The following is a 7210-nucleotide window of genomic DNA, read 5'->3' as shown; positions in this document are numbered from 1 at the left end:
ATATATGGCGCTAGTAGTTCCTGAAGGATACATGAATTCAGTTGTGACGTCTGCTGTGGTCTAAAAATCATTTGTCTGTTGGCTCCAAGAACAGCAAGGCCTCTGGAGGATTCCACCCCTCTGCTCCCTTCTCTTGCTTTTCAAGTCCCTTTGACCAGCTATTGCTATCGCTCATAGCTCTGTAAATAATCTCATCGCCACATAAATGCTGACTCTCTCTAAGAGGATCTGGTAAATCCTGATTATGAATTCATGTCCCTACTTCCAACCAGCTTGCTCACCCCCCTGCCTTGTCCCTGCTGGGTAGAAATGCACACAGGAAGCTTAGTTTAGGGCTGACAAGTTTAGCAAATGAATGGGTACATTTCCTGTCCACAGGACAGGATTTCACTTGGAAATACTGCAGTACCTGCCTTGGCCAGAGCCTCAGGGTCCGGGTCCCATTTCAGGACACTTCAAGGGAGCAGAAGGAGCAGCTGTTGGGCAGATGAAAGGCTGCTTGCTGTCAGCACTTTCCCTCAGGAACCTAGCTCCCTCCCTGCTAGGTGACTGCTCTGAGCCCTTGTTAGGCCCTGACTTGGACTGGCTGGATGTTAACCATCTCCTAAGCAGCAAACTCCAAGGGCTCTGATTCTGAGCATCCGATAAAATGAGTGAATTCCTTGTTCAGGCTCGATGCCCACTGCTTTGGGATCTCCTGCTCTATCTTCCATGAAGAGTGATCATAGTGAGGCTGGGCCGGAAGTGCTGAGAGAGAGAGACCCACAGAGAGGTGGCCCAACAGGTAGGAATCCTGAGGACACCAGGAGAAGGTCTAGGGAGGAGTTGGGAAGTACAGAAGGGACAGTCCCTGGGTAGTTTCCCTGCAGTGAAGGTCTTAGCAATCCTGGGTATGAAAGTAAACCAAGGTGGGGCTAGAGAAGCCAGGTCTCATGGCTGGGCTCCAGCAGGCCTCCCCAGTCTCTGCCCCACTGCCCAACAAGTCTGGCTCCTTCTCTGCGCCTCCTGAGAATGGTTGGACTCTCTCTTTGCCACCTCGGACTTCTTTCAATGAAGCAGGGAGTGAAGAGATCCATAAGTAGTAGCTTCCACGTGACTTGGGCCTACACAGTCCAGAGCTAACACTTGTGTCTTTCTCAGCTCTGGCTTGCCTCAGTTTCCCAATGGGGTTAAAGTAGATGGAGAGAGAGAGCAAGCTCAAGTAAAGGAAGAGTTTAGATCGCTCCGGCAGGAGTTCTGTTGACTGCACAAAGTCAGGTTGCCACCAGGAGTGACTTAAACCAGTAAACTTATCCCACCAGCAGCATGGACTGCTGGCCCCCTGCTCCTCCTCTGACCTCTCTCCCCCTAGACTGTGCTGGTCCTCCTCTCCCAGAACCAACCACAGCCCCACATCACTGGCCACCCCAGCAATTTCCTGCTAGGGAAGCTGACGCATTGCAGGGTCTCTGTTCCCCCTAGGGATGCTTGGGCTGCTGTAAACAATACTGCAATTTGCCTGTAAACTGCCAAAGTGGCAGCTTCCCTGACACCTGACATCACGCCTTTCACTGCAGCAGCAATAGTGAAAAGTACACAGGCTTTCATCAACCCTGCAAAGGCCTCACGTGCCCTGCTTGCCTGAATGAGGGCACTTCCTTAATTGTGGGAGCCTGCCCCCCCACCCCAAGATCCTGCCTGATGAGGCTGCTTCAGTGGGTCAGACTGGCCAGTGTACAATCCACTCTCCACGGAAGAAAGAGGAGGCTGTGGCTCCAGGAAGGCGGTGTAGAGGGAAGGCAATGTTAACTTCTTCGGAGGAAGTGGGGTGTCATGCAGCAGGATGGCCACTAGACCTGACCCCTTACTGCTGTGTTGCCTGTTTACACAGTGTGATTTGGGGCAAGGTTCTTAGCCTCTCTGAAATCTGTTTTTCTCACTATAAAACGGGAATAATAAACCCTGCCTCATACACTTGTGAAGATTAAAGATAATGTGCCCAGGACATAATGGATTTTCAATAAATGTTAATTTACCTTTCCATCCCTCCCCATGTGATGTGGTGATTCTAAGTGGGGTAGCAATACTCAATCAATATTCTTTCCTCCAATCAGAAGCTCTTAACATGCCCTATGTCTTTAAACAACCATTAGAAGTCAACTCACCCACCATCCGCTAGCATTTGCCCACTATTCTATTTCTTGCAGGTGGCTTTTGAGCCTCTGCTTGAATACCTCTAGGGACAGTGATCTCATTAGCTCCCAAGATAGCCCATTATTTTTAGATAGGGTTGCCTGTTTGAAAGTTCTTTCAACAGAGCTGAAGTCCTCTTACCTATAACTTTTACCCATTGGTGTCAGTTTCCCCACACTGGAAGCACCTGGACCAAACTTGATCCCTCCTCTGCTTGGCATGGTGCAGCTCATATAGAAAGCATGGACCTTGCCCAAGAAAAGTTCATGGGTCAAGATGGCAGAGGGGAAAGTCTGGGATGTGGTGCCTGCTGTGTGCATTTTCTGTGTATGCTCGGTATGTATTCAGGGTCCTCAGGGAAGCTCAGCTTCCAGTTTCCTCATCATAGGTCTCTCTCAGAATCTGGAGAAGAGGCAAGTGAGTCCACTTGTGCTGAACCTGTGAGGCTAGTATAGGTATATACAGGTAACCCGGATGGCCTGGCCTCTGGAGGAGGCATCTGCATTGGAGGTGCTTAACCTCCTGCCTGGGGGACTGATGGCCCCAAGATCGGTGGGCACAGGATGGTCCTGCAGCAGCAGCCTGGCAAGTCCTGCCAGGGAGTCGGGCTCCCTGCTGTCCCTGCCAACATGGCCAGCCGGCAGCTCTCAGAATTATTTTACGGAAGTGAAATTTATTTTGAGATGCAACCAGGCCTGTGCTCTGTTCATGCCAGCCAAATGCTTGGCAACAGGGACCACTCTGCTGTGGGCAGCTGCTTGTTTTGAATCCCCCAGAAAGGAGAGTACACAGGGTGGGAGGCCTGAGGTTAGTCAGGGTCATGTCTGAGTCCCAGGAACCTTGGGTTCTCCCTGGGAGTGAGGCAGAGCCATGGGAGAGAAGTGGGAGGAGAGTTTCGCTTTAACTGGGAATACCATTGAGGAGCAAGATGGCAGGTCTTGCAAAGAGGCAAGAGGAGGTTGGCAGGGTCCAGGCCAAGATGCAGCATCCATGCACAAATGCCTCGTTTCTAGCCAGTCCAGCCCTAATGCAGAAGGCAGTGTGGCCTGCTCCAGGGAGGTCGGGACAGTGGTCCCAGTGACTCTACAATGTGGCCAGGCCTAAGGAAGAACATCCATGACCATTGAGAAGCTATTGTGGCTCAGAGGGGGGCTCCCAGGACACGGGCAACTCTGCAATCCTGCAGCCCGTGCCTGCACCACCTCCCCTCCCGCTCCATCGACCCCTTACCCCACCAGCAGTCAGCTGGCAGTCAGCCCCATGGAAACAGTCTGTTTGATGCAATGTTACTCCTGGAAGCAGTCTCTGCTAGGGAGCATTTGCCAGCCTCCAGTGTGCAGGGGCGGCCCAGAAATGTCGTTCTCTTTTCCTCTGTCCCACCCCTTTTCTATTTTGGGGAATTTGTGTCTGGATGGGGGAAGGGTGTCTCTTCCTTCTCCCTAAGGTGACAGTCACTTTGTCCTAGGCCTGTATCTCAGGGCCTTTTGCCCAGAAGCCCCCTAAGAAGCCTCTTGTTCTCACTCTCTTCCCGGAAACAGTGCTGTGATTTGAGGAATCAAAATCCCTCTTGTCACAACTATAGTTCCTTAGGCTGGCCAGATGCAGGTGCTATGATTCTCCCATTCCAGTCATGTTGTTGTTAAGTGATTTTTCTTCAGAAAGACCCTGTAAAAATGCAAATGTTACCAAAGAGGGGTAACACATGAACTTATTATCATCTATTATCACCTTAGTGCAGCTTATCAGCTTCCCAGCTGCGAGGATGGCCTGGGGAGGGAGAGGCAATTGCACACTAGGTACAGTCTGGTCTGGGGAAGGGGCCCTGATATCAGGAGGCCCTGACATGTGGTACCTGCAGGGAGGGAGCGTGCAGGTACCAGACAGGTGAGAGGCAGGAAGCCCAGCCTGGCCCATCGCAGTGCCAGCACAGGGCTGCTTCCCCAAGCTCCAGGGTCGCCTCATTTTCAGGAAGGAGCACTTTGTTTTAGTTTTATTTTATATATTTAAATTTTGTCGGTTAACATATAGTGCAATATCAATTTCTGGAGTAGAACTCGGTGATTTCATCACTTATGTATGACACCCAGTGCTCATCTCAACAGGCGCCCTCCTTAATTCCCTTCACCCATCTCAACGATGGTAACACATAGATGACACACAGGTAACAGCAGTTGCAGCTGTGGGCAATTTTTCTACCAGTCTCCGAAGGGGACTGAAGCACGTTTTCTCTCTTCTTATTTCTAACAGCCTTACCAAACAGGTATTTTGTGTTTATTTTGCAAAAAAAAGCAATGATCCTGCTTTGCAACCACAATGTTGCCTTCTAAGGAAAGTAGACCCAAGGCCTGCAGCAGACGGTGTTGGTTGGTATGGAGCTGGAAAGGAGGGGATAGGAGGTGTGACCAGCAGGATGGTCACGGACAGAACTAATTCAGAAAGAACGTACTTTGAGTCAGAAGTGACCAAGAGAACATAAGATACCCGAGAACTTAAGGAAATCTTGGATGAAGTCTGGCTTCCACTGACGGAGGAGGTGAGGGGCCCAAATCAGCTCTACGGCTATGAGCTGAGATCCAAGGAGGTCCCTGGAAACACTGTGCAGAGGGATAATATTTGGGGATATTGGCTGATGTGCTTTTCCCCAGCACTTCTTGTATCTCATGATTCCCCTTGATGGAGAAGGCAAGTGAGGCACTGAGGGAGTAATGATAAATCCAGAGAGCAATTCTTGTATTTTGTGTTTCAAAAGCCCAGCCCTCACAGCCCCGGTGGCGCAGAGGTTTAGCGCTGCCTGCAGCCTAGGGCGTGATCCTGGAGACCCTGGATCGAGTCCCACGTCGGGCTCCCTGCATGGAGCCTGCTTCTCCCTCTGCCTGTGTCTCTGCCTCTCTCGCTCACTCTCTCTGTCTCTATGAATAAATAAATTTAAAAAAAAACCTTTAAAACAAAAACAAAAACAAAAGCCCAGCCCTCAAAGCAGGACAGAGAGAACCCTGGACAAAATCAGAAGATTTGGAGCACTATGCAATCCATCAGAGTCCCTGAAGCCCAACCCAACCCCTTTCCCCCCATCCCAGAATCAAGACACATCCAGATAGGCTAGAGGAAAGGAGGAGAATTGGAGAAGCCAGAGAGTTAGTGCCTGGTGGGCACCCCGAGAAAGGAGCGTGCACCCTGTCCCACCCTCCAGGCCCAGAGACGGGCTTGTGCAACAGTAGAACTTCCAGATAAATGTAGGGATCTGAGTGGAGAGTAACTTGTGTCCCCTTTCCCAGCAAGAAGAAAGTAGCGATTTCTTGAGTTCCAGAGTACCCAACCTGCCGTGGGAGCAGACGAACCTTCTGTGAAGTGTCCAGGTGTTTGGAGAGGCCACCTCCTTGGGTCCCCACAAAGCGGAACGTCTGGTGTGCAGCTAATAGCTGTGGGCACATGGCTCAGCAAACCCGAGGAGCTTGGAAAGCTCTGTGGCTAGGAAGAGGAAGACCCAGCCGTGACCCGTGTGGCCTGAGAGCTGCAGCCCAGACAGGACAAGGATGTGTGTGGGTGGCTGCCAGGGTGGCTAGAGGACTCTGAGAATGGAATCATCACTCTTGTCCCCCCTCCATGCAAGGGCACCAGCTAGATTAGAGGCAGCCTCGCATAAAGTGAAGAATGGGAGCCGGAATTAACTGGGGCGGACCTCCTGCCATGGAATGGGAGCTCGAAACCAAAAATCATCTTAGTTGTAGAAAAAGTAGGTTTCTTGTAGGACGGGTTCTGTGTACTGAGATTCTTATCCACATTTTGCTCGGAGAGTTTCGGGGCCTGGCCGGGCTGCGGGATGCCAGCGAAGCCTCAGGGATAGTCTTAGTGGTGGTGGGGTGTCACAGGGGAGATGCTCTCCCTGGTTCCACTCTCCCAAGGGGGGGTGGGGTGGGGGTGGGCCCTGCAGAGGTGCAGAGTGAGGGCCGCCAGCCTCTTCCTGAGGTTCGCTTCTCAGCAATGTGCTCAGACTCCAAAGAAGTGAGGTGCCTCTCTTCTCTCTCACGGAAACTTCCCATCTCAGCTCCAGAGTCACACCAACTCAGCAGAAAGGATGAACCGATCTGCACCCGATCTGCACCCTATGCTGGATTCTGGTACCCACACAGCGAGTGCCTGCCCGCCCCCAGCCGGCTGGAGGGGGAGGGACTGACTCATCAGCAGTGAACATGGCCAAACAAAAACAGAGCCACCCAAATGTCAGCGGAGAGGAAAACTGTCAATGAATGAGCCCAGAATGGCCCTGCAACAGACACCCCAAAGTTGAGGTGTAAAACCCAGCTTACCCCTCCCCCGGCAGGCAGTGGTCGAGGGGACGTGGGGACATCTGAGTCGCCTCAGGTTCTCCAGGTGACAGTCACAGCATGGGTCATTGCTTTGGCAGGCAGCCCACTCTTCCCCACCCGATCTTCTTGAGTCTGTAAAAAAGGCTTTTCTCTGGGCTCAAAGGAAGTAAGATTCCCTGCCTTTACTACCTGCTTCTTGCTTCACTGAATTCTTTTTGTACCTTTTCCCTTTGGGGAGTGGGTGCCATTTATCCAGCAAGAATGAACCAGCTTACGGGCTTGCACTCCTTCCCCTGGCTTCTTGTTTTGCTTTGTCTGCCCTAGAGTTTCCTGGGCTCGGCTGTCTCAGCTCAAGGCGGGAGCAAGATTTTCACAAGGTGCTTCTTGGTATGACTTTTACGATTTAAGGTGACAGGGGATGGGGTGTTTCAACACCTGTACCCCAACAAGAAAATTCACCTCAGCCTCCCAATTCCAGGACAGGTGTAGAGAAGCAGCTAGGCCAAGAGTGGCACAGACTGAAAGCAATACCCCCCCATTCTACCAACACCCCCCCTCCTCTGCAGAGTTCCCAGCCCCCAGAGGTCAGCCATTAATCACCTTCTGGAAGCCTGTTGCAGGGTTTGTAATGGAAATGACTCTGTTGTCATGGTAACCGTGGCTGGCCTGGCCAGGGGCTGCTCTAGGCCTGCCTGGCTCCTCTGGGTTTCAGGTTTATTTATAAGCTGCAA

General features: G+C 51.7%; 1 long non-coding RNA gene across 1 annotated transcript; it reads right to left on the bottom strand.

Moving 5' to 3' along the window:
* Window positions 1-4775: 4775 nt before the first annotated feature.
* Window positions 4776-6984, bottom strand: LOC144305572 (uncharacterized). The gene is made up of 3 exons (XR_013372568.1): window positions 6480-6984; window positions 5511-5640; window positions 4776-5081 (listed from the first exon to the last, which is right to left on the bottom strand). It is a non-coding gene; the product is annotated as an uncharacterized LOC144305572 (long non-coding RNA).
* Window positions 6985-7210: the final 226 nt, after the last annotated feature.

The sequence above is a fragment of the Canis aureus genome, chromosome 3 (assembly GCF_053574225.1).
Source record: "Canis aureus isolate CA01 chromosome 3, VMU_Caureus_v.1.0, whole genome shotgun sequence".
Lineage (NCBI taxonomy): Eukaryota > Metazoa > Chordata > Mammalia > Carnivora > Canidae > Canis > Canis aureus.
Note: the sequence above shows the minus strand (reverse complement) of the source record. Positions and strands in the feature narration are given on the sequence as shown.